The 24,128-nt window shown below is 39.0% G+C and overlaps 1 long non-coding RNA gene and 1 pseudogene across 1 annotated transcript in view; one reads left to right on the top strand and one right to left on the bottom strand.

Moving 5' to 3' along the window:
* LOC141573181 (uncharacterized) overlaps positions 1-24,128 on the top strand; it is a 197,527-nt gene that overhangs the window by 157,416 nt on the left and 15,983 nt on the right. The gene's annotated exons all lie outside the window — the stretch shown is intronic.
* Positions 1,379-2,133, bottom strand: LOC109461349 (tRNA-splicing ligase complex subunit RTRAF pseudogene; annotated as a pseudogene).

Below are 24,128 nucleotides of genomic sequence, written 5' to 3' on the forward strand. Positions count from 1 at the left end.
TTCAAAGAATCAACTCTTGAGTTTACTAAACTTTTGTATTGTGTTTTAGACTATTTTGTTTATTTCTACTCTCATCTTTATTATTTCCTTCCTTCTATTTTCTTTGAGCTTTGTTTGCCATGTTTTCTCCAGTTTCCTTAAGTGTAAAGTTAGATTGAGATTTTTTTTGTTTCTTGAGGTAGGCCTATGTTGCTATGAATTTCCCTCTTAGGACTGCTTTTGCCGTGTCTGATAGATTTTAGGTGGTTGTGTTTTCACATTTATTTTTCACTAGGTACTTCAAATTTCTTCCTTGATCTCATCGTTAACCCATTCATTATTTAATAGCATGATATTTAGCCTCCATGAGCTTGTGTGTTTTTCAGTTTTTTTCTTGTAATTGATTCTAGTTTCATGTCATTGTGGTCAGTGAAGATATTTGATATGAATTCAGTCTCCTTAAGTTTATTAAGACCTGTTTTGTAGCCTAACATGTGGTCTATTTTGGTAAATGTTCCATGTGCACTTGCAAAGAATATGTATTCTGCTGCTTTGGGGTGAAATGCTCTAAAAATATCAGTTAAATCCATCTGGCCTAGTGTATCATTTAAGGCTGCTGTTTCCTTGTTGATTTTCTTTCTGGTAGATCTGTCCATCGGCGTCAGTGGGGTGTTAAAGTCCCCTACTATGACTGTATTACTTTATGTCGGTCAATATTTGCTTTATATATTTAGGTGCTCCTATGTTGGGTGCATAAATGTTTACATGGGTTATATTCTCTTGTTTGTGATCCCTTATCATTATGTAATGTCATTTTTTTGTCTCTTATTGTAGCCTTTGTTTTAAATGTATTTTGTCTGATATATGTAAGTATTGCTACCCCCAGTTTTTTATTTTTTTTGTTTTTTAACATTTCCATTCCCATGAAAAATCTTTTTGATTTAAGTCTGTGTGTGTCTTTCAATCTGAAGTGGGTTTCTTGTAGACAGCATATGTATGGGTCTTATTTTTTTATCCATTCAACTATGATGTTTCTTTCGATTGGAGCATTTAATCCATTTACATTTAAAGTGTTTTTGATAGATACATAGTTGTTGCCATTTTATTATTCATATTTATGTTCTTCCCTCTTCTTCTTCAAGAAGTCCCTTTAAAATTTCTTGTAATACTGGTTTGGTGATGATGAACTCCATTAGCTTTTCATTTTCTTGGAAGCAATTTATCTTTCCTTCAGCTTTTTTTTTTTTTTTTTTTCACTTTCCCAAACTTTATTAAAGAAAAAGCAATGATGATAAATCTCTAGAACATAGTCAATTTTCTGGGATTCTTCCCTCGAAAATGTGACATTTGATTTCCAAACACATGCCAGAGCATACATGGTTCCCAATTATACTAAGTAAGAGGGTGAAATCCTAACATGTTCATCTTCCAACTTTCCCCAGTCTGTGGTCTGTCTTTGGATCAGCAATAATTGCCTGAACAGCTACTATGGCTTCATTAATTTTTGTCTGTAGCTCTCTGATCTCTTCTATATGCAGCAATCGCAGAATTTGAGCAGCTTCATTAAGAACTGTATCTCCTGTGTCAAAATCAAGAATATGCTTATGTAAAGCAACAGGAAAGCCCTCTTTTGTTTGATTTGCTTTAGCAAGTGCATCCTGTGTCAGGTGCTCCTAGACCAAAATGTGAATTGCCCTAAGTGTTACCAGGTAATCATCATGACACTGAATATGAAGAAGATTAGCCAAAGCTATAACACCAGCCTTAAAATCAGGATTACTTACATCTAAATTGATCAATGGCTTTACATTTATAGCTGCATTGTCAGCATTTTCTGTATTATCAGGTACCAGGTCCTTGTATTTTTCAGCATAGTCTCCATATTCAAGTCTAACAGCTAAATAAAGAAGCCAGTCAATTGCTTCTTGTCTATCTTGAATCTTGAAAGGACAATTAACATCTTTGAGATAATTTTCAAAGAATTTGGGCCAGTCACTGCTGTGTATGTTTCTTAAATTACCTCTGTCTTCAATCTTGTAGTGTGATTTTCCGATCTTCAAGCCAAACAATAAAGTTTCTAAATTCTGTTTCATCTTTGTAGTTAAAGCCAATAGGGTTGTGGTAGTCGAGGGCTGTCAGTTTGAGTCGGAACATAGTCCCCGCTTCTTGTTCTGGTTCCCTGGGCATGGGCTGGGAGAGGAGAGGCTAGGAGGTGTGGGTAGTGCAGTCACCAGGCAACACAGCGAGAGCTCTTCCCTTCAGTTTTAAATGACAGCCTTGCTGGGAAGAGTAGTCGTGGTTGTTGGTCCTTGCTTTTCATCCTTTTGAATATTTTGTGCCAATCCATTCTGGTCTGCCAAGTTTCTGTTGAGAAATCAACGACAAACTATGGGAACTCCCTTTCAAGTAACTAGCTGTTTTTAAGATTCTCTCTGTCTTTAGCCTTTGCCATTTTAATTATGATGGGTTCTTGGTGTGGGCATCTTTGGATTCATCTTGTTTGGGACTCTGTGCTTGCTTCCTGGGCTAAGGTTAGGAAAGTTTTCAGTCATTATTTCTTCAAACAGTTTCCCAATCCCTCTCTCTCTTCTCCTTCTGGTGCCCCTATATGTGAATATTATGCTTGATGTCCCAGACATCCCTTAAACTGTCTTTTTTGTTTTAATTCCTTTTCCTTTTTGTTGTTTGGTTACTTTCTGCTACCTTGTCATCCAAATCACTGATTCAATCCTCTGCTTTATCTAATCTGCTGGTGATTCCTTCTAGTGTATTCTTCACTTCAGTTATTGTATTCTTCATACTTGACTAGTCCTTTTTTATGGTTTCTATGTCCTTTTTTATGCTTATTATCTTTTTGTTGAAATTCTCACTAAGTTCCTCAAGCATCCTTATAACCAGTGTTTTGACCTCTAACTCTGGTAGGTTGTTTGCCTTCATTTCATCTAGTTCTTTTTCTGGAGTTTTCTCCTGTTCTTTTGTTTGGAAATATTTCTTTGTTTTCTCACTTTGGCTGCTTCTCTGTGTTTGTTTCTATGTATTAGGTAGATCTGCTATATCCCAGTCTTGGCTGGGTGGCTTTATGTAGTGGTTCCCTGTGAGGCCCAGTGGCAGTGGTTCCCTGGTTTCCTGCACTGGGCTCCAGCAGTGTCCCTTGTATGGGGTGTATGTGCCCTCCTGTTGTAGTTGAGCTTGATTGGTGTCGGCATGTCAGTGAGTGGGATTGATCCTCAGGCTGACTGGAGTTTGGCCACACCCACAGCTTATGGGCTGCTGTGCAGGGTGGCTTACCTTGTGAAGCAGGATTTGCCCAGTGCACTCTGGTGTCTGCTGAGGTCACCCTATGGATGTGCCACTTGTTGGGCTAATTGGGTGGTGCTCTACTATGGTCTGAATCTGACCTCCAGTTATGTTGGTTCTGGGGCTTTTTAGGAGGGACTCCTGTTTAGGCCAAGGTCAGCTGCTGCCTGTGACCAGCCTGGGTCTACCTGGTAGAGGCTACAAAGCAATTCACAGTTGGTCACTGCCTGTGCTGGACCTGGAGGCATGTGGGAGCGATAACACTGTGAAACAAGGATGGCTACCACCAGTACTGAGCCTGGGGTAGCTTCACAAAAATCCCAGGGCACCCTAAGTCCAGCTTCCACCTTCCAGCTACCCATAAGTCTCAGCTGCTGATAGAGCCTCATGTGGTACGCCAGTTGGGTGAGGCAGAAGTCACCAGGGTGGGGCAGGTGGTAACCATGTTAACGTAAATTCAGGTTTTGTGCCATTGGTGAGCCTGAAGCTACTCAGTGAAAGGTTGATAGCACACTAAGGCCAACTACCACCTATCTGGGGCTCATTGACCCCCAAGAGTTGTCTAAGAAAGACCATAGTACAGGCCGAGGCTGGCTGCTGGCAGCAAAAGTACTGCTGGTAGTGCATGAATTGAGGCCAGCTGTTTGCTGCTGAAAGAGCCTCTTGTGGTATGCATGACAGGGCTGGCTGCCACTGGTGGAAAGTGTCTTCAGCAGTATGCAGATCGTGTATGGTGGGGTGCCAGGGAGTCACCAAGGTGGACTGAGTATATTTCACCAGGGCAATGCAGATTCAGATTTGGATGTGTGGAGGGAGGGCTCAACACATTTAAAATTATGTCCCCCTGCAAGCTGCACAGAAGGAGGGTTCTACACAGGGAAGATGGCAACTGTGTCTCTAGTCCTTGCCCTGAAGTCAAACAACTCACTCTCTCCCTATTTGTCTCTGGTGCTTCCCGAGTCACTGTCCCTCTGCTAGAGCCCAGGGTGGGTGCCTATGAATGAGTGAGTCTATGTTTCAGCCCTTTAAGAGGATGCTTGGGTTTCCAGCACCTCCTTATTTCACCCAGGCTGACCAAATCCCTGCTGATTTTCACGGCCAGGTGTTGTGGGTGCTCCTCTTCCTGGCACTGGTGCTTTAGACTGGGGAGCCCAGTGTGGAACTGGGGCCCCTCACTCTTCAGGGAGGGCCACTTCAACTGGTATATCCCTCCCCATTCACAACCACCACACATGGGTATAGGACCAGCCCATTTCGTGTCTCCATCCCTCCTACCAGTCTCAATATGGCTTCTTCGTTGTAGCTTTAGTTATAGTACTTATGTTCAACTAGTCTTCAGATGGTTCTCCAGGGTGGTTGTTCTACAATTTAGTTACAATTTTAATGGAGTCATGGGAGGAGGCAAGTATAGCATTTACCTACTCTGCCACCTTGCCCCCTTCTCTTTTAGCATTTTGATCCTGCTACCCAGTTATAGGAGGACTCACTTCTTTCCAGTATCTGGACTACTTTGATATGATTTCTTTTTTACAGACTAAGAAATGGATGTTCAGGGAGATTGAGAAACTGCTCAAGATTACCCAGCCATTAGATTTAGGATCTAAAATTTGAACTCAAGACTGTCTCCAGTCCTAATACTTTTACCTTCTTGGCTATAATGTCCCCTGTGCATCACCTGCAAAGTACTTCCTTTCTGACTTTGAGAAAGGTACAGGGACACTTATTTTCCCCAATGTTATAAAGGTTAGTTGTGTCCCACACTCCATCAGGCATTGGGACTAATTTCGCCTGCTTTTCCTTTTGCTAGAAGATATCAATCATATTGCCCCATGGCTGACTCAATTCAAAAGGCTTTAACATTTGGGTACTGAAAGTGTGATCCAAAGCCAGCAGCAATATCTAAGAGCTTGTGACATGTGTGTTATCTCAGTGCCTCCCCATTAACCTATCCTATGAGAATCTTATTTTAACAAGCACATTAAAATTGAACAAGCACCGGTCTACACCATCGCTCCAAGGAGACCCAGTGAATGTTCTTACACATCTACCTCCTGTCACTTCCCAGGTACTCTTGTAGAGGCTTGCAGATTAGGCTACTACCCAGAATCCTCACCACATCTGTTATTTTATTATATCAAGTTATATTAATATATCTTTATCCTGATACCTGATATGTCACTTTGTCAAGCCAACTTTTAGGTTATACCCTTTTCATAATCTCTATTCTCAAAATAAATTCTGTTCTTTATCTTAAAGAATGTAATATGAATCTCTAGATGAAAAAAAAAAAAAATATATATATATATATGCAGCTGGCTAATTGATAATGTAGTCCAACAGGCAGGGGGCATTAGGATAAAGAGTCAGGCCTAACTAGAACTAGAAGATAAACTGGTTCTTCCACTCTTCCTCACAACCTGCCTGTTCCCACACTGCATGTCTATGCCAGTTTATCACACACACACACACACACACACACACACACACACACACACTTCCTAAAATGATTCACTCATTGATTAATTGAGTCAATAGTTGTTTAATAGGAATTGCTGAATAAATTCAAGGATGGACTACACACAGATTCTACAGGGAGCTCATACTAATTGGGAAGAAAAGACACATATACAAGCATTGATCATTTAAGACAGAATATTGAACCTATTGTAAATCATCTTACAATAGACTACCCTTTGATAATACAACCGCAAGTCCTCAGTGGCTTTCAACGTGTTCTCAATGAGTCACCTGCATTTCTGCTCCATGCTGCCAACATTCCTGGAACCAGGCAGAAGAAGCAGTACCTTCTGAGACATGTTGCCTTTGTGGCAGCACCACATGGAGTCCCTTAAAGCTTCTGAACAGAAGTGCTGGGTCATTCCTGCTCCCATTTCCTGGATCTGAGGAAGTCACTGTCCATGTTTGATGGCACTGGGTACCAGGGAGGGATTACAGGGTGAGCATCGTTGTGAGGGCAGTAAATATGTGGGAAGTATAACACAATCTATCACGCACATCACAATAGAAATGGCAACTTGGAAACCTAGAGAATACCTGTAGCTGAGGGAAAGACAGAAGCCTTCCTGCAGGAGGTGATGCCAAGCTGTTTTGAAGCACTGGCTGGCAGTGGGGATGAGGAAGGTGGAGGGAGTAAGACTGGGAAAGCCTGGAGCCATGAAAGTGAAGTCCTGGGAAGTACTGTCCCTGAAGACTGATCTGACTCTCTCAATAAAAATTAATTTATCTCACCATAGTCCTTTATATTTACACCTTTATCTTAAAATTGTGTGTGTCCTTTATGGAAACAGGAGTTGTCAAAGAAAGAAGTTTTACCTTCATTTTTTTGTAACTTTCGTTCCAGCTCAGGGCTGCACACAGATCTGTTTGTTAAAAGGATTTGTTTGTTAAAAGGATTTGTTAAAAATTTGGATGAGAAAGATAGAGAGGCCCAATTTGAAGATTATTGCAGTAGTCTATTAATAGAATGAAAACTGGAATGGAAGAGTCAAATGGAATATATTGATTAATATTTATATATTTATGTATGTATACCTTTTTTACTTCCAGTAAATTCTCAGAAAGTTTATTTATATTTTAATATACCGCTCTTTGTATTCCAATATAACACTGTATGCATGAAGCTAGACCCTTACCTACATCTGCACATACACGCTTAGTACAACATTTACTGAAAAATCCCATGGGAGTAAATGCTTCAGTGAATAGAAACCCACCTCACACATCATGTCCTATGTGCAACAGCTATAAAACAGAGTCAGTGGGGAAGCTCAAATAGGCAAGTTCCAAATCCTAAAATCCACTTTATTATTCGCAAGGTCAATTAACCATAAATGTTTTCTTGCCTGAAATTCCCAGTTGTCAGAGGTTGCTCACTAATGATATTTCTCCAAGGCCTTCTGGATTTTGCAGTTCTCTGCTTCATTAAGACTGAAAACCTATCTGATCTCAGACAGGTCCTGATTGGTGAGGTTCAATGAGAGAAACTAAGCCTGGACTCCTTGGAAAAGTACTAGAGGTGACCTCATTTTTCCAAATTATTTTTCTGAAGGAAATAACAGGAATGTTGTAGATTACAGAAACCCAACTCCAATATTTAGACCAAAATGAGGATGACTAAAGGAATTACAGTCTAACTGGTGCAATGCAGAGGATGGTCTACATAATCAGTGCAAACGCATGTGACCTTTGTATGAACAGGTGTACAATAGGCTCCTCCCCCTTAGCTGTGCTTTCATTTTCCTTGGTTTCAGTTACCTGCAATCAACTGTGGTCCAAAAATATTAAATGGAAAATTCCAGAAATAAATAATTCATAAGTTTTAAATTTCATCCGCTCTGAGTACTATGATAAAATCTGGGCGGTCCTGTTCTGTCCCACCCTGGACATTAATCACCCCATTGTCCAGTGTCTCTGCTCTGTAGATGCTTCCCACCCATTAGTCACTTACTAGACATTTTGGTTATCAGATCAACTATTGCAGTACCCCAGTGCTTGTGTAACCCTTATTTTACTTAACAATGCCCCCAAAAGTAGTGATGCTGGCAATTAGGATACAGAGCAGAGAAGCCATAAAGTGCTTCCTTTAAGTGAGAAGGTGAAAGTTCTCAACTTAATAAGTAATTTTATCATTTCACTGCATCACAAGAAGGGTGAGTACAGTACAATAAGATATTTTGAAAGAGAGACCACGTTCGCGTAACTTTTATTATAGTATGTTGTTATAATTGTTCTATTTTACTACTAGTTGTTAATTTCTGACTGTGTCTAATTTAGAAATTGAACTTTATCATAAGTATGCATGTATAGGAAAAAACATAGTAAATATCAGGTTTGGTAGTATCTGTGGTTTCAGGCATCCACTGGGGGACTTGAAACATCCCTTGCAGATAAGGGGGAAATACTGTATTAGTTTCCTGGGGCTGCCGAAACAAATTACCACAAACTGGATGGTTTAAAACAACAGACATGTATCCTCTCACCATTCTAGAAACTAAAGTCTTAAGTCAAGGACTCAGCAGTGCCATTTATTCCTTGGTTTGTGACAGAATAACTCCAATCTCTGTCTCCATCTTCACACTCCCCACCTTCCCTCTGCGTTTCACTGGATTCAGGGTTCACCCTAATGCACCACGACTTCATCTTAACTTGATGCCATCTGCAAAGACCCTATTTCCAAATAAGGTCACTCACATTCACAGGTTGCAGGAGATTATGCCTTTGGGGGGACACCATTCTGCCCAGTGCAGTGTGTATTAGAAGGAAGAGCTGAAACACAGAGAATTTATTATCCAGCAAAATTGAAAGCCAGCCTCATAAAGGCTAACACACAAAGGGCTGCAGGTCTGAGCTCATGTGGCCATTTCGACAACCCCAAACAAAGGTCAAAACTAACTGTATGTATATTTTCAGACACAGTCCTAGAATTCATTCCTGGATTCTTTGTGTATCAATGAGGTTACATTGTTTCATTCAAAAAGGAGCTGAAGTACCGAAGTCATAAAAATTAGAAGGATTTTGATATTTCTCAAAGACTGTGATTCCTCAAGGAAACTAGCATTCACTGAGTAGGTGCAATGTGCCAGACAATTCTAGATGCCTTGCACATATTATCTCATTGAATTTCCACATCTGTCATGACAAGTAGGGATTATTTTCCCCCTGAGACAGGTAAAGAAACAGACTAAACAAATGGCTTCATTTTTCCAAGGTTAGTCATGCAAGTATTTAATTAGTCTTTTATGCAAATGGAAATCAATATAAAACTTCATTAAAGTTCACTTATAACTTTTTATGCAAAATAGTGTCTGAAGTCACACTTTCTATCGGTTATGGATCCTGATAGTCATACCATGTTTCCCCGAAAATAAGACCTAGCCAGAGAATCAGCTCTAATGCGTCTTTCCAGTCTTGCATTATGTTATGTTATGTTATGTTATGTTATGTTATGTTATGTCATATCATATCATATCATATTATAGCATATCATATTATATACATATTATATATTATATAGCATATAATATAACATATGTACTATATATAGTATATAATATGATATGCTATAATATGATATGATATGATATGATATATTATAGTAAAATGAGACCGGGTCTTATATTAATTTTTGCTCCAAAAGATGCATTAGAGCTGATTGTCCGTCTAGGTCTTATTTTCAGGGAAACACAGTATTATTATTTAGGTCACACATAGTTTAGGGCAGCAATTCTCTTACTCTTACAATCTCTATGAAATCTCAGTACACAGAGTACACAGACAGCATCTAATAGTGGAATTGGAAATTATTTTTATAAATCCTTAAATCAGAATTCACACTTTAATCCCAAATAAACTTTGAAAAAGACTATACTGGAAGTCATAAGATTCAGTTTTGCACTGAAATCTGCATATAACGATTTTGCTATTTGGGGAAACTCAATTCTTAAGTTCTCAACTCTTTCATTTGTAAAACAAGGGTTGTACTGCTCTATCTCCAAAGTCCGTTTCTCCTTATTGTTTTATGAAAGTAAGCTCTTTCAAACCATAATATCTTTCTTAAGATTCTATGCAAAATGCCGTAATTGGTGAGAAACACATTTTAAAGCATTTAATATCCAAATTCTTATTTGACTAAAGTGTGATCTGTCAGACCCATGTTGATTTGTGGGATTGTGTGTCACCATATTGGGAATAGATGAAATATCCTATCGCCTCAATGCCCTTTACCAATAGCATATCTATTTACTCTTAATGCATGTTTCCCTTCTGAATGTTGCCATCCTAGATACTTAAAAGTTTGAAGCTGTGTATATCTAAGGAGCAGGTGCTCGTTGAAGTGTATGCTTGCTCCTGGTGTGTAAAGCTTTCCCTTGGGTCACCCCTAAAATCTCCTCTCCTTGGGTCCAGGTGTTTGGCAGATGATTAAAACAAGCTGTTTACAGGTTTTTCTCTTGACCCTGTAAAATCCGAGAAAAGAGAAAAAATACATTAGTGACTTTTGTCTCGGCAAGGACTTGTCACTCTTAAGAACATGCACCTGATGACTCCCAAGAATGAGCACTTTGGACCCCTGTTGGCAAACTGTGCCCATAAACAGCAGGACTGGAGGACATGCCTGTAATCAGGCTGTCTTCTATTTGCAGCCCTTGAGTAGATCTGTTTTTTAGATGTAGGATAAAATTCTGACAAGGGCTGATGTTGCAAGGAGTAAATTTCACCTAGAGAGGCCGAGAAGCACTGCACCCCGATAAGCAGATGTCTGGGTCCCCTTGCCTTGCCTTAGGGCATCAGGTAGCACTTAGAGCTTCTGTGCTCACTCATTACAGACCTCGAGTCTGAGCCTTCAGCATCACTGGCCACTTGGAAATCCCAGAGAAAAATTTACCATATTTAAAATACATGAATTTAAGTACTTCAAAACAAAGTATTGGCAATTTTAAATATATTCCATTAATTTTTATAAACATGTAAATTTATGATTATTAAATTATCTAATAATTATGTGCTGGCTTCATGTACACATGTTTGGGGAAATTATATTGCCCAAACAATTACTTCAAAAATTGTTTCTGATTAAAAACTAAATATTTGAAAGACAGAAACTATCTGATCCACTTTGAGCCAAGTTTCTCAGGTGTTAGGATGTGCTTGTCACAGAGAAAAAGTCCAACAATTATAAGCATTCAGACTGAAAGATAATTTTTTTTTTTAATTAAATTTATTGGGGTGACAATTGTTAGTAAAATTACATAGATTTCAGGTGTACAATTCTGTATTACATCATCTATAAATCCCATTGTGTGTTCACCACCCAGAGTCAGTTCTCTTTCCATCACCATATATTCGATCCCCCTTACCCTCATCTCCCACCCCCCACCCCCCGCCCCCGTTACCCTCTGGCAACCACTAAACTATTGTCTGTGTCTATGAGTTTCTGTTTCTCATTTGTTTGTCTTGTTCTTTTGTTGTTCTTGGTTTATATACCACATATCAGTGAAATCACATGGTTCTCTGCTTTTTCTGTCTGACTTGTTTCGCTCAGCATTACTCTCTCAAGATCCATCCATGTTGTCACAAATGTTCCTATATCATCTTTTCTTACTGCCGAATAGTATTCCATTGTGTATATATACCACAACTTCTTTATCCATTCATCTATCGAAGGACATTTTGGTTGTTTCCATGTCTTGGCCACCGTAAACAAAGCTGCAATGAACATTGGAGCACACGTGTCTTTATCTCTAAATGTTTTCAGATTTTTTTGGGTAGATACCCAGAAGAGGGATTGCTGGGTCATATGGCAATTCTATTCGTAATTCTTTGAGAAACCTCCACACTGCCTTCCATAACGGCTGCACCAGTCTGCATTCCCACCAACAGTGTATGAGGGTTCTGAAAGATAATTTTTGGACCCATATTATGATACACTGAGGCTCATCCTTCATAAACAGGGTGGGTCAGTTATAGACATTGTTTCTTCATTTTAGGAAACCAAAATCTCAGGAGAAGCCATGAACATATTGTGTACAGAAAGTTATAGTAAGTTTTTGATGTGAAATCTGAAAGCTCTAATAATATAGCCAATTCTACAGACAAATAATCAATGATAAGAATAAAGTAACTTTTAAAACCAAATAAAAATGGAGGCCACAATCTTCATATTAAAGAGAAAAATAAAAAGAACAAACCAGGGATTAGTTAGGTGGGAGGGTGGTCATTTAAGGAATCATATCTGGCCATCTGCTCAGTCGTACTTTGTGTTCTGTTTTTTGTCTGGTCCTCTCCAATGCTGGCCTCCTAGCAGCCTCTTTACACTGTCCCTTTGGCCATATGTCTTAAGGAGATGGATTTTCAATTTTTCCTTGAATTCTAAGGAAAGTCATGGCCTCCATCCAATAAGTAAATTATATATATATATATATATATATATATATATATATATATATATATATATATATATATATATACCTATATATCAGTAGACTTAGTGTTTAATATTTTCTATAAAATGGTTAGGTCTGCTATGGTATTGCTCAGTGGTCATGGGTGGGCATGTCCCTTGGCCACTGAGACAGGCAGCTTACTCACAGTACTGGACCTTCACTTCCAGTAGGACAAAGTCACTCTGGAAAACTGATTACTCCCAAAGAGGACTCATTCAGTGTGACACCTGTTTCCTGAAGAAGAAGCCATCCCAGAACCGACAAAGTGAAAACGAGGAGATGTGTTATGCTTTCCTAAGCATGAGCACTGATTCAAAGTCAATGCCGCCAGACTTAAGTCTCCTTTGCTCAGCATAGTCAGTTGTCATTTTGGTAACCACATTATGTGGATAATGGGCAGTTAAGATCGGTACCACTTGGAACTCACTGGAATTTATGGCTTCCCCAACCTCTGTTCTCTGGATTCAGACTCAATTTATGGCTTGGAACACAGTGTTTCCTACAGGAAAAACTTTGAAATGTGCAGAAGAAAAAAGAGCTCTTGGAGAATATTAAATATCTCTTACAAAACACCATGCTGATGAGTAAATGAGAATGTAAATGAATCCAGATAAAAAGTATTGTGTTTCCATTAAAATACTCAGGGGCTTAAGAGTTAAGGGAAAAAGTTTTGTGGGAAAATGTGTTTTAGGTTATGCCAAATGTAAAACGTGTGCAAAAACGTTTGAGATGTTTTTCCTAGATTATGATGCCGCCACATTACTCCTTCTTAGTAATTAGTAAATTAGACAAGTAAAATTTATGTGTAAATTCAATGCAATTCATGAGCATGAATAATGATTTCAAACTACAAACTGCAATTAAATGTGGAATATTTGCAGAGTTGCCCTGGAGTAAATTCCAGACTCAAAAGAAGTTGTGAATTAGGCCGTGAAGAGAGATGAAGGCATTGACTTGTGGATTTTGATTTTGTTTTTAATGTGGCTTTTAAATTATTTTGAACTTAGTCATTTTAGGAATTTCAATGGGAGAATAAAACTGAATAAACTATTTTAAGTGGGAACACAGGTCAAATTTTCATCCTTTGTAACACCAAAAGGGGCAAAAGCAACTGGGTTTCGGTACAGTGCAGAAAGGAACTAAACGGCAGTGAGTCGCGCCTGCTCTTTTGTGGTTGACTGTGCCTCCCCTTTGACACTGCGTAGTACAATACATTCTGTGGTGTCTCGTATTCTTTTCTATGTCATTACATGGGCACTTTGACCCAGTGCGTATAAGAAAGTAACACTGATAGTCATCACTTTCTCTTCAGCTAACATCCACCGAAATCTCTGTAGCAGACACTGCAATCTGATATGGAGATCCAATAAGCAATAACGGCTTCTGCCCTCCATGAGGTGATGCTGTCTGAGAACAGAGAAGACACAAAACAAACAAACCCAACACAAGACAGGTCTGAGGGTACAGAATAGAGAAACAAAGCAACATGAGGTATGGAAAAGGGTATGAAAACAGATTTATTGTTCTACTTCTTTGATGGGGCTTTTTTAAGAACTTTAATCCACACTTACATTTTCCTCATTTTCTGAACTCCTCATTTCTCTACCACTTAAATAACATCTGTCGGTCATTCACTACCACGTTCCATGTGTAGGCCTTTTGCATCTATGCCCCTCGGTCCTGATCAAGGCCTCTTGGCTAGAACATAAATTCTAGTGTTATCCTTCCTTGAATCACCACCCGTTGTGTGCACATCATACGAGTGATATGTAATAATTGTTTCTTAATTTTTTAAATAAAATATTGTGAAAAATATTTATTGAGCTTCATACATTTTTTTATTAAGCTAAATGCATAGTCTTCATGTAATACATTCACATTTCAAGAAGACTATTGGGTGGAATTTTGCCCAGGTGGAGTGAAGTTAATTCTATGAGAGTCTAAATAGAATTGTTCATGCTTATATTTGGTTGATAAGGATAACCTCAACTCAAATGTTCAGCAAAGCAGGGTGATCCATCTGGGAAGACATCCTTGGTAAGACAAACCTGAAATGAAAATCGTACCCCTCATGTTTCCAATATGGCAAACACCAATTATGTCCATCATTTGCTTGCAGTATTTCCAAACAAAACACAAGGCTACGAAGGCATTGCAATGCAAAGAGGAGGTTCCCACTAGGGCTTCTGAGGAACACAGACTTTGTGGACCATTTTGTTTTGAATTCTTATTCTAAACATAATCTAGTTATTTAGTCAGAAAGGTGGGTCAAGTCACAACCAGACCAATTTTAGTCTACTACCATCCGCAAGAAGAAAGAGGTGCCAGGATCATGTGGGTGGCTTCCAAAATGTGTTTCCAAATGGTTTCCCTGACAAATGATTAGAATCCAAGTGTATATGCATGGAGAAGATATCAAAACAACACTTTCGAAAAGCTCCCCAAAGGGGCCTATTTATGGGGTGTTCTTGTTGCGGAAAAGTGGCGAGGACCGAGAGACTCAAGCAGCACGCAGAGATCAGGGAGAACACAGCTTTATTACGCCGCGGGCTCAGCAGGATTATTCCCAAAAACTGAGCACTAACTGGGGTCGGGTGCTTTGTTTTATAGGGTTAAGCCTCCGGGTTGGGGGGGAAATCTGGCCAGGGTGCTGGGGAGGTCCGTCCCTAGCAGCTGTGATCGCTCAACATTGTTTTGACAGGGAGGAGGAGGAGGGGGATGGAGCTGGAGCTCCTAGCCATGCCTGCCAGAGACTGCTCAGATTAGTATCAGAGGAGGAGGGGGGGATGGAGCTCCTAGCCGTGCCCGCAGGCAAAAACCGTCCCAACATTCTGACTTGCTTACCTGGCACCAGTTAAAAAGAGACCATGCTTTTGAGAGTTGGCATGAAAATAGAATGTCAGCCTCAGTGTGATTTTTTAGAGGCAGAGGAAAGTGCACTGAGGTGGAAGCTACTTCTCCCAAGGCAGGAGGTACTTTCCAACATGGCACTGCTGGTAAGGTTATGCACTGTGGCCATGAAGCAGCCTACCCATCTGTCTCCTTATACTTGCCCCCAAAGAAAGGAGAGTCTGTGAGACAGATCCTTTCAGGGACTTTGCTTCACCTTTGTATTTGCACCTTATGTCTCCCTGTTTGGCCCCAAAAAGATGTCTGGTCAGCCAATGACGAGTAAGATTCCCCACGGCGGGAGGACAACTCAAGTCAGGCGCAGTTGAGTGGGGACCAACAGGGGAACCCACGGGGTTCATAGAGGTGGGCACAGCTGCCCACCTTCCCCAGGCTAAGAAAAGCCTCTGCCTCTGTGGCTGCATTCCTTCCCAAAACCTGCAGGGGAAGAGATTCAATGATGTGCTCTCCATCTATTCATATGCATATAGGTTTTGTCCCTTGGGGAAGTACATACATCCTGAGACTTACGGTTCTGTTGCCTGCAGGCAAGTGTGATTGGCTTGAATCAGTTTTCTATTATAGTGTATGGAATTCACAGATCTTAAGATTGACAAGCTTTATCTCCTTTATTCCCCCACCTAACTAATAAAAGCTGATGCTAGGCCTGGTTCTGGGCATCCAGTCCTTGAGACTGGGGGTCCCTTGGCCCTGTTTATAATCTATCATTGACTACTGTCTTTTCTTAACCCTGCGCCGCTCTCCTCACTCCCACAACTCTAGTCACATGGGAAGCGATAATGCACCATTGGAAAGAAATCTCCCTGGAGTAGAAAAGTGGAGAGATGCCATTTCCTCAAAACTAGGCAACATCTTTGAGCTTATATTCTAAAAAGAACAGACATATCTCTATTTTTCATAACTCCTTAGAGAATGATCACTATATTTAGCACTTTGGCAGTCCATCATTCCTTTCTTCTTTCGTTCATTTCATCCAACATTCACTGAGCATCTTGGGCATGCCAGACATTATGATAGACAATGGGAATGTGAAGATAATTTAGAGTAGTCACTGACATCAAGGCAGACGTCCCCAAGACAACTATTCCAAACTACGAGTTCTGCTAAACAGGGTTTCTCAACCTCAGTATTATTGATATTTGCGGCCAGGTATTTCCTTGCTGTGAGTAATTGTTCTGTGTAGTGTGGAAAGTTCAGCAACATCCCTGGCCTCTACCCGGTGGCTGCCAGTAGTATTCCCCCCAGGGTACCAACCAAAAATGTCTTTAAACTTTGTCAGATGTCCCTGAGAGGAAAAATCATGCCTGGATGTGAACCACTGTGCCAAAGACACATTCAAGGAATTCTGAAAGTACAGAGAATAGAGTCCTTATTCTATTTAGCGGAGTCAGAAGAAATGATGTTGGAGTCAAGTTTTGGAATTCATTCATTCAGCAAATCTATTGAGCACTTAGTAGATGCTAAGGGCTTGGTTGTACATGCAGGTAAATAGGAGTTTCTTACCTGGAGGAGTTTCTTACCTGGAGGGAGTCACGTGTGCCTGGAACAACACAATGTGTTCAGGAAACTGCAAGGCACTTGATATCTGTGACCTTTGGCATGTGGGATTGGCAATGAGAAAATGAAATGAGAGCTAACAATGACCCATTGCAAGAAAAGAATTGGGCCTCATGCCAAGGGGCTTAAGGGTTTGGAATTTACCTGTGGGTGTTGAGAGGCTACTGAAAGATTTTAAGCAAGAGATTCTTATGCACAAATCACATTGACTATGTACAGTTGGCCAAGATGTCTGTTGAAAAGTCAAACATCCTGTCAACTACTGTCTGCCCTACAACAAATGACCATTGCATTTGGGCCTCTCACTGAATGAATCTCACAGATGATGGCTCAGCACTGAGTTCCCTGAGTTTACAGCTCCTTAAGGAAAACTCATTTCTGCCCCTTCCTCTGGAAGCCTTGCCTTTACTATAGCTGTGAAGTGAAGGAGTGTGTTGCTTGTACCAGAAGCACTGGCGTCCATGCTGGAAAAGAAGGAACAGAGATGGAAGAAAGACCCAAATGTATAAAACAATTTGCAGAGCTCTGTTTTCCCCAGACCCTAATTTCTAACTTCTAACATATAAATTTTTCTTTTTGAAAAAGAGACTCTGGCGCCTGGATCTACATGATTTGTGGCAGCCAGCCAGGCTCCCAGATTAAGTGAAAGTCATTACAAAATGTTTTACACACATGGGAAGCACAGGGATTGTTTGGTGTTAGTTTGGCCCTCCAACATTAATTCTAATTATCTCAAAATGCAAACATGCTTACGTTTCCAGCAGATGACATTATTTTCTCCTTGACATCAGACATAAAAGAAAGAAAAATAAACACGGGACATGACAGCATTAAGCTGGTAGTCATTTTTCTTTAATATTTCAAATTCAATTCCACCCCAGATTCTCTGTTTTGTCCTAGAGATTAGGGTAGAAAGATTGCCGTTTTGGTCTGATGAAAGCCTTTCATTTCCAGTTAGCTTAATTAAGGAAAAAAGGAGGGAGCCAGGCGGAAAACAGTCTGGTTTAGATCAGGGTTAGAAGCTTCGGTTTTTGAAAACACATCACAAGTTTTTCTGTTGTTGTTTTATGTTTTCAACGTTTTTCTGGTTCTTGGTAGAAAGTCCAGTTCCGTTTTTGAAATGAACTAACTCCATGAGTGCAATGACTTGGCACTTTTGGTAAATGTTTTGGTGTTTCTGATGACAGCAGACCAGAATCGGACAGAGTCTGTAGGTTCCAACACAGTCTCATAATTCTGAGTGATGATGGGTAATCACTATGGCAAAATGAGCAACATGGGCACCCCGTCTGTAAACACTACTAGTGATGTGGATTACACCATTTGTCAAAACACTCTTACTGTATTTTAAAAATTACTTAATGTATAAATTCTGCTATGGAGACTGCTATAGTAAATTCATAATCTGGGTCTAAAATGTCAAGTTAAGCTGGGTCTCATTACCTCTTTGTTGCTATGTAATAGGTGGTTTATTGTGTATGTTATAAAACATGCTGCATTGTCTTCAGCTCTATACTTAGGGAGCCAGCTCATCTTGATTTGTCTGGGACTTTCCTGGTTTGCCTAAGACTCCTCTGGTTTTAGCACTGAAAGCCCCTCATCCTGGGAAATCCCTCAGTTGCTAGCAAACCAGGATATTTGGCCACTCTATTACATATTACATTGCAAATCATCATTTGTGGGGAGAGGATGGTGGTACACTAAATGTACTAAAGTTCCATCTTTAGAGACTGAGTATAATTCCTCTTTCACATTAAATATAACAAACTAATTTGCACACTTTGTGAAACAGACTCACTATCTAGTCAATGTCAAGCTGAATGAAAGTTTCCGTTCCCTGCTACTACTAGACAACAAGCAACAGATTATTGTCCATATATATATATTTTTAATTTTTATTAAAGTATAGTTGACATACAATATTATATTAGTTTCAGGTGTGTAGCATAGTGATTCTACATCTACATACCTTACAATGTGATCACCATGATAAGTCCAGTACCCATCTGTCACCTTTATTATCCATCCCCCTTTCCTTCTGGCAATCATCAGTTTGTTCTCTGTATCTGTGAGTCTGTTTCTGTTTTGTTTTGTTGATTTGTTTCTTTTGTTTTGTTTTAGATTCCACATATAAGTGAAATCATATGGTGTTTGTCTTTCTCTGATAATTTCACTAGCATAATACCCTCTACGTCCATCTATGTTGTCACAAATGACAAGATTCCTTTCTTTTCTATGGTTGAGTAATTAATATTATTATACCATATATATATATATATATATATATATATATATATATATATATATATATATCATATATATATATATATATATATATATATATATATATATATATATGCCATATCTTCTTTAGTCATTCATCTATTAATGGATACTTAGGTTGTTTCTTTATCTTGGCTATTATAAGTAACGCTGCAATGAACATAGGGGTGTATATATCTTTTCAAATTAGTGTTTTTATTTTCTTCAGATAATTTCCCAAAAGTGAAATTGCTGGGTCATAAAGTAGTTCTACTTTTAATTTTTTGAAGAAGTTATTTTCCATAGAGGCTGCACCAATTTGTAACCCCACCAACAACACACAAGGATTCCCATTTCTCCACCTCCTCGAAGACAATAATATATATCTTATTTCTGATGTCCTACTAATAAAAATGGAAAAGATTTTTCTCATTAACAATTTTTATTCACTCTACAAACATGCATGGAGCACTCTGAGTGCTAGCACGATAGTGTGCATTGTGTCAGTGAACTTGCCATTTGCCTCAGGAGAAATATTCACCCAAAGATGGTGCATTATGAATATATACAGTATATAGTTGATATTTGAGAAGGACTAATTAATTACATCTATCTCTTTTCTAATGATTTATTTATTCAAACATTTATTGAGCACCAGCTCTGAGCAAGCTGCACATTAAAAACAGGAGAATGATGATGGCGAGAGTGGGAAGAAGTTACTTTCTTCATCAGGGAGAACAGATGATACTGCTTAATTCTTGACATTGATAACTAGAGGAATCGGGGTTTTTTTCCCCCTTAACTTGAATGTATACACTAGTAGAGCCGAAAACTGTGTTTATACCTTCTACTTATGTAATACAAATTATAGAAGAAAACAATGTGTACAACAAGAGCTAGAAACAAAAGAAGCAGCACAGAAACCTCAAAAACAGTAAGAAAAAAATAAGATGAAAGAAGTAAGATAAAGCTTTTTTACCACAAAGGTATGGCTGAAAAATACAACTATATTTTGTATATGACTGACATATTGAAAATAACTAAATATAAAAAATGCCTTTTTTAAAGACATCAACTTTATTGATATATGTAGTGTAAACCATAAAATGCACTGATTTTAAGTCAAATTTTAATGAGTTTTGACAAGTTTACATTTCTATTATCTCAGAAAATGCCCCTTCCCAGTCAATCCCATTCTTCCACACCAGCATAATTCTGTTCAATCTTATGCTAATAATTTTGAAAATACCAACTGAAGAAATAATTTTCTAAGATTGTGATTACTGAAATAATCGATTCAAAAAGTAGGAAAATAAATAAACCAGGAAGTCTGGAATACATTTTAAAAGTTGGCCAACAATGTCAGATGGTTTCAAGGAACCAATCATTTCCAGGCTATTTGAACTATTATAACACATAGAAAAGGACAAGACTATTCTGAATTAATTTTCTCAAGGTAATAGTGAAAATCTGACAATGATATAAAAAGAGAGGGGGAGAGGAGAAAGAAGAACTAAGATACCAATTCCCATTTGTCAATTACATGTAAAATTCTAAATCAAATAGTACCCATTTAATTTCAACAGTATATTAAAAGAATAAAGCAAAGTGAGCTGAGAGATTTAATTCCAAGAATTGAGAAATTATTTAATATTAGTGTAATATCTATATCAATTTGTAAATTTTACCCCAAATAATCTATAAATTAAATGCAATTTAAATAAAATACAAATAGAATTTTTTCTTGGAATTTAACACATGATTCTAAAATCAATATGAAAGAACAAATGGGCAAGGATAGCAAATAAAATATTGCAGGGAAAACCAAGTAGAGGGAAGTTAATCTGAAATACGTAAAAAAATTTTCAGTAATGAGGATATTTAGTCCTGGTACCAGAATAGAGAGATCCATGAGACAGAATTGAATGTCCCAAAAGAGACTTACAGGTACACATACAAGAATGACATCAGACTTTTCACATTCTTTGCATCCAGGGTCCCCATGTGACAAGTTCAGGCCAGTGGAATGTCAGCATAAACGAAGGATGCCACTTCCAGGCCTGACCTCTAAAAGGCCCTGTAGGACCTTCCATGCGCTTTGTTAATGTAAATACACCCACAATGGCTGACTTTTGACAACCAATGTGATGTCATTGAACACATTATCAGGAGGAGATGCTCACAATCAGCTCTCACATACACTGCACCCACCCCACCCAACTGGACCAGCAATGAGAAATAAACATGCTGGGTTAAGGTTCTGAGATTGGGGGTTGTTTATTGTAGCTACTAGCTTGTATTACCCCTACTAATATGCCATAGAAATAGTGAACTATTTAGAAAAATATAAGAAGTAATCTACTTTATTTCAGTGTAGTTGTTACGTCAAAATTTGACAATGTAATAGAAGAAAACAAGCATTTCCTTGTAAATACAGACAATGAATAATTGCCTTACATAATCTTAAACATTTTAAACAAAACCCTGTTAATCAAAACACAATCAACAATAATTGTGAGCAAGTTGAACTATTGTAAGAATGGAATGGTTTAGGTTAGAAAGTCCAAAATTTATCATAGTAGGTACAAGGAGAAAATCATATTAGCATTATAATAGATCCTGAAAATGTATCTTTGAGCATTTAATACCCATTCTTAATGCTAAAACAAAACAAAACAAAAACTCTACTGAAAAATAAGTGGATATTTCCATAACATAAGAAAGAACATGGATACTAAATTAATAGTCAACATCATAATTCATGCTAAAACATGAGAATTCAGTAACAAGGCAAGGATGTCCATTCTTTCTTATTTTATTTAACATTGTTTTGAAGTCCGAGCTATGCAAATTATACAAGAAACAAAAAATAATATATAACTCTTGGGAAGTAAGAAGAAAAAACTTCCTTGTACTTAACACTGTGCACCCAGAAAACCCTAATATTAATGGAAAATCTATTGAAACAAATATATAAGGAAAAAAGCACAAATTTTTGTTATAGCTTGCCAAGTGACTTTCAGGCCTACCTTGGAATCTGAGGATGCAAGATTCTTCTACGCAGGTCTGTTGAGAATGCAGTTGGAGATGAAAATAATTACACAAAGAGGTACCTTTCATTGAATCTCAGCCGTTTCTAGCCTGTGCATTCTGTTCTCTCTCTCTCTCTCTCTCTCTCTCTCTCTCTCTCTCTCTCTCTCTCTCTCTCTTTCTGTCTTTCACACACACACACACACACACACACACACACACATGCATACAGCCCGTGAGAATCTGCTACATAAGAGAATAAAATTTTCTACTCTTTTCTTTTACTTGTGGAGAATTGTGGAGGTGGAGACCTAAGTATTTGTATTTGACTGGAAATATCTTAAAGAAAAGAAAAAGCTAATTTTGAATCTTCATCTGGATTTGCCTATTTTTGTGGATGGAGCCCTTTTCAGTTTTGCAGATCGCTCTAATGATATGATACCAGGATGTAGCACGGTGAACTGTTGAGAGAAGACAGTGGGAAGGGAGGCTCTGAGTCTGATTTGGTATGAAGAACAGAGGTCCTTAGCCTTACAAAAGAATAGACATTTTGGGGGATAGACCATAATCTGGGTGAGAAGAGAAGAGAGTGAATGAGTCCTGCAACATGGTGGGAAGCTGAGTTGAGGAGAAACGCTACAGAGCACAGCAAAAAACCCTACTAGCACATTTCCCTTCTCTCTTTCATAGTTCCACATTCTTGAAAGATGTCTTCACAAGTGTCTACTTTCTCACCTCTAAGTCACTCTTCAAAAAAGTCCAGCCTCACTTCTCTACAAAGACGTCTCTTTTCCTTCCCTTGCCAGGATTAACAATTACATCCGTATCTCCAAATTCAACCTTAATTTTTCTGCCATTTTATTTGACCTCTTCAAGACAGTTAACAATGCAGTTTGCTACTCACACTTTCTTGCAAACTATTCTTGGTACACTTTGCTGGACATAGGTAATCCCTCACATAAAAAGTATATGGAGTTATAGGTACCGTAAAAATTATAGAAAATAATAAGTGAAAAAGGAGGTGGCATTATATATAGTTAGTGAGGCTCACGTAGTGACCTAAAACGACTTTACACTTGAGAGTGGACAAACCTCATTTCATAAAAATGTGTACTTTAAGTAGAGTTTAATTGAAATGATGATGATGCTAATTATAATCACATCCCACATTGGGGTGGCTGTGTGTTTGTCTGCCTGAGAGAGAGAACGGGAGCAGGGGAAATGCTATCCGCACTCACCATGTTGCTGATCTGCATCCTGATTGGGGTGAAATGTAGCTGATGGGAGGAAAACAAGCTCCTGGAGGGAACATGGCAATTCCAGGTTGCCTCTTATTGTCTGGCCAGATGTACCTAACGCCAAAAGACAAAGTGGCTTTTGTGGTGCCACAGTCTTTGAGTTCTCCTATGCACAGGACACACAGATAAGTACCCTTATCTGGGTCCACCATCACATACAACCACTCCCCGCACTGAGGATGACTCTCAAGTTCTCATTTCTGCTGTTGACCTGTCAACCCCTTGTCCTGCCTTATTCCTCCAGAGCCCAGGAGTCTGTTTTCTTATTCAGTTAAACAATCCACCCAAAGCTGTGGTCGCTGTGACCACCTAGAGCTACTTTAGGGTTCAGGAGGCTCAGGGAGACTCATAGCCTTCTGTACAATCAGTTAATGAAGGTTCTGGGTTACATATTCTGAGCAAACCAAAGGGGTGCAGAGACAGCCCTTGTCTGGAGAATGTGACTGGGGACCAGGCAAATGTCTATAAACAGGAGAAAAGCAATGCAGGAAAATTCAATAAAATGTCGTGGACTGTGAATGTCCAGGGCAGAGAAATGAACAGGGGTGCACATGAACTGAAGAGACCGAGGGAGTCTTCATGGAAAGATGGGGCTAAAGCTGGACTTGGCGGGGTTCATAGGAGTTAGAAATGTGGTTAGAAAGGAGAAGGTTCGGGTAAGGAGACCAGGCACTGAGCTAACTGCTGCTTCATTTGGGAGGAAGTCCATAGCTCTGCAAACATCTCCTCTCTTCATCAGGTTGGCCACAGCCAGCAACCTTCATTCCCTGGAGAAAAGGCTCATACTCGACACCACACGAGATCCAAATCTCAACACTGTTGAATCAGAGATGGG

This window comes from Rhinolophus sinicus, chromosome 4 (assembly GCF_057876585.1).
Source record: "Rhinolophus sinicus isolate RSI-liver-muscle chromosome 4, RSI-T2T, whole genome shotgun sequence".
Taxonomy (NCBI): domain Eukaryota; kingdom Metazoa; phylum Chordata; class Mammalia; order Chiroptera; family Rhinolophidae; genus Rhinolophus; species Rhinolophus sinicus.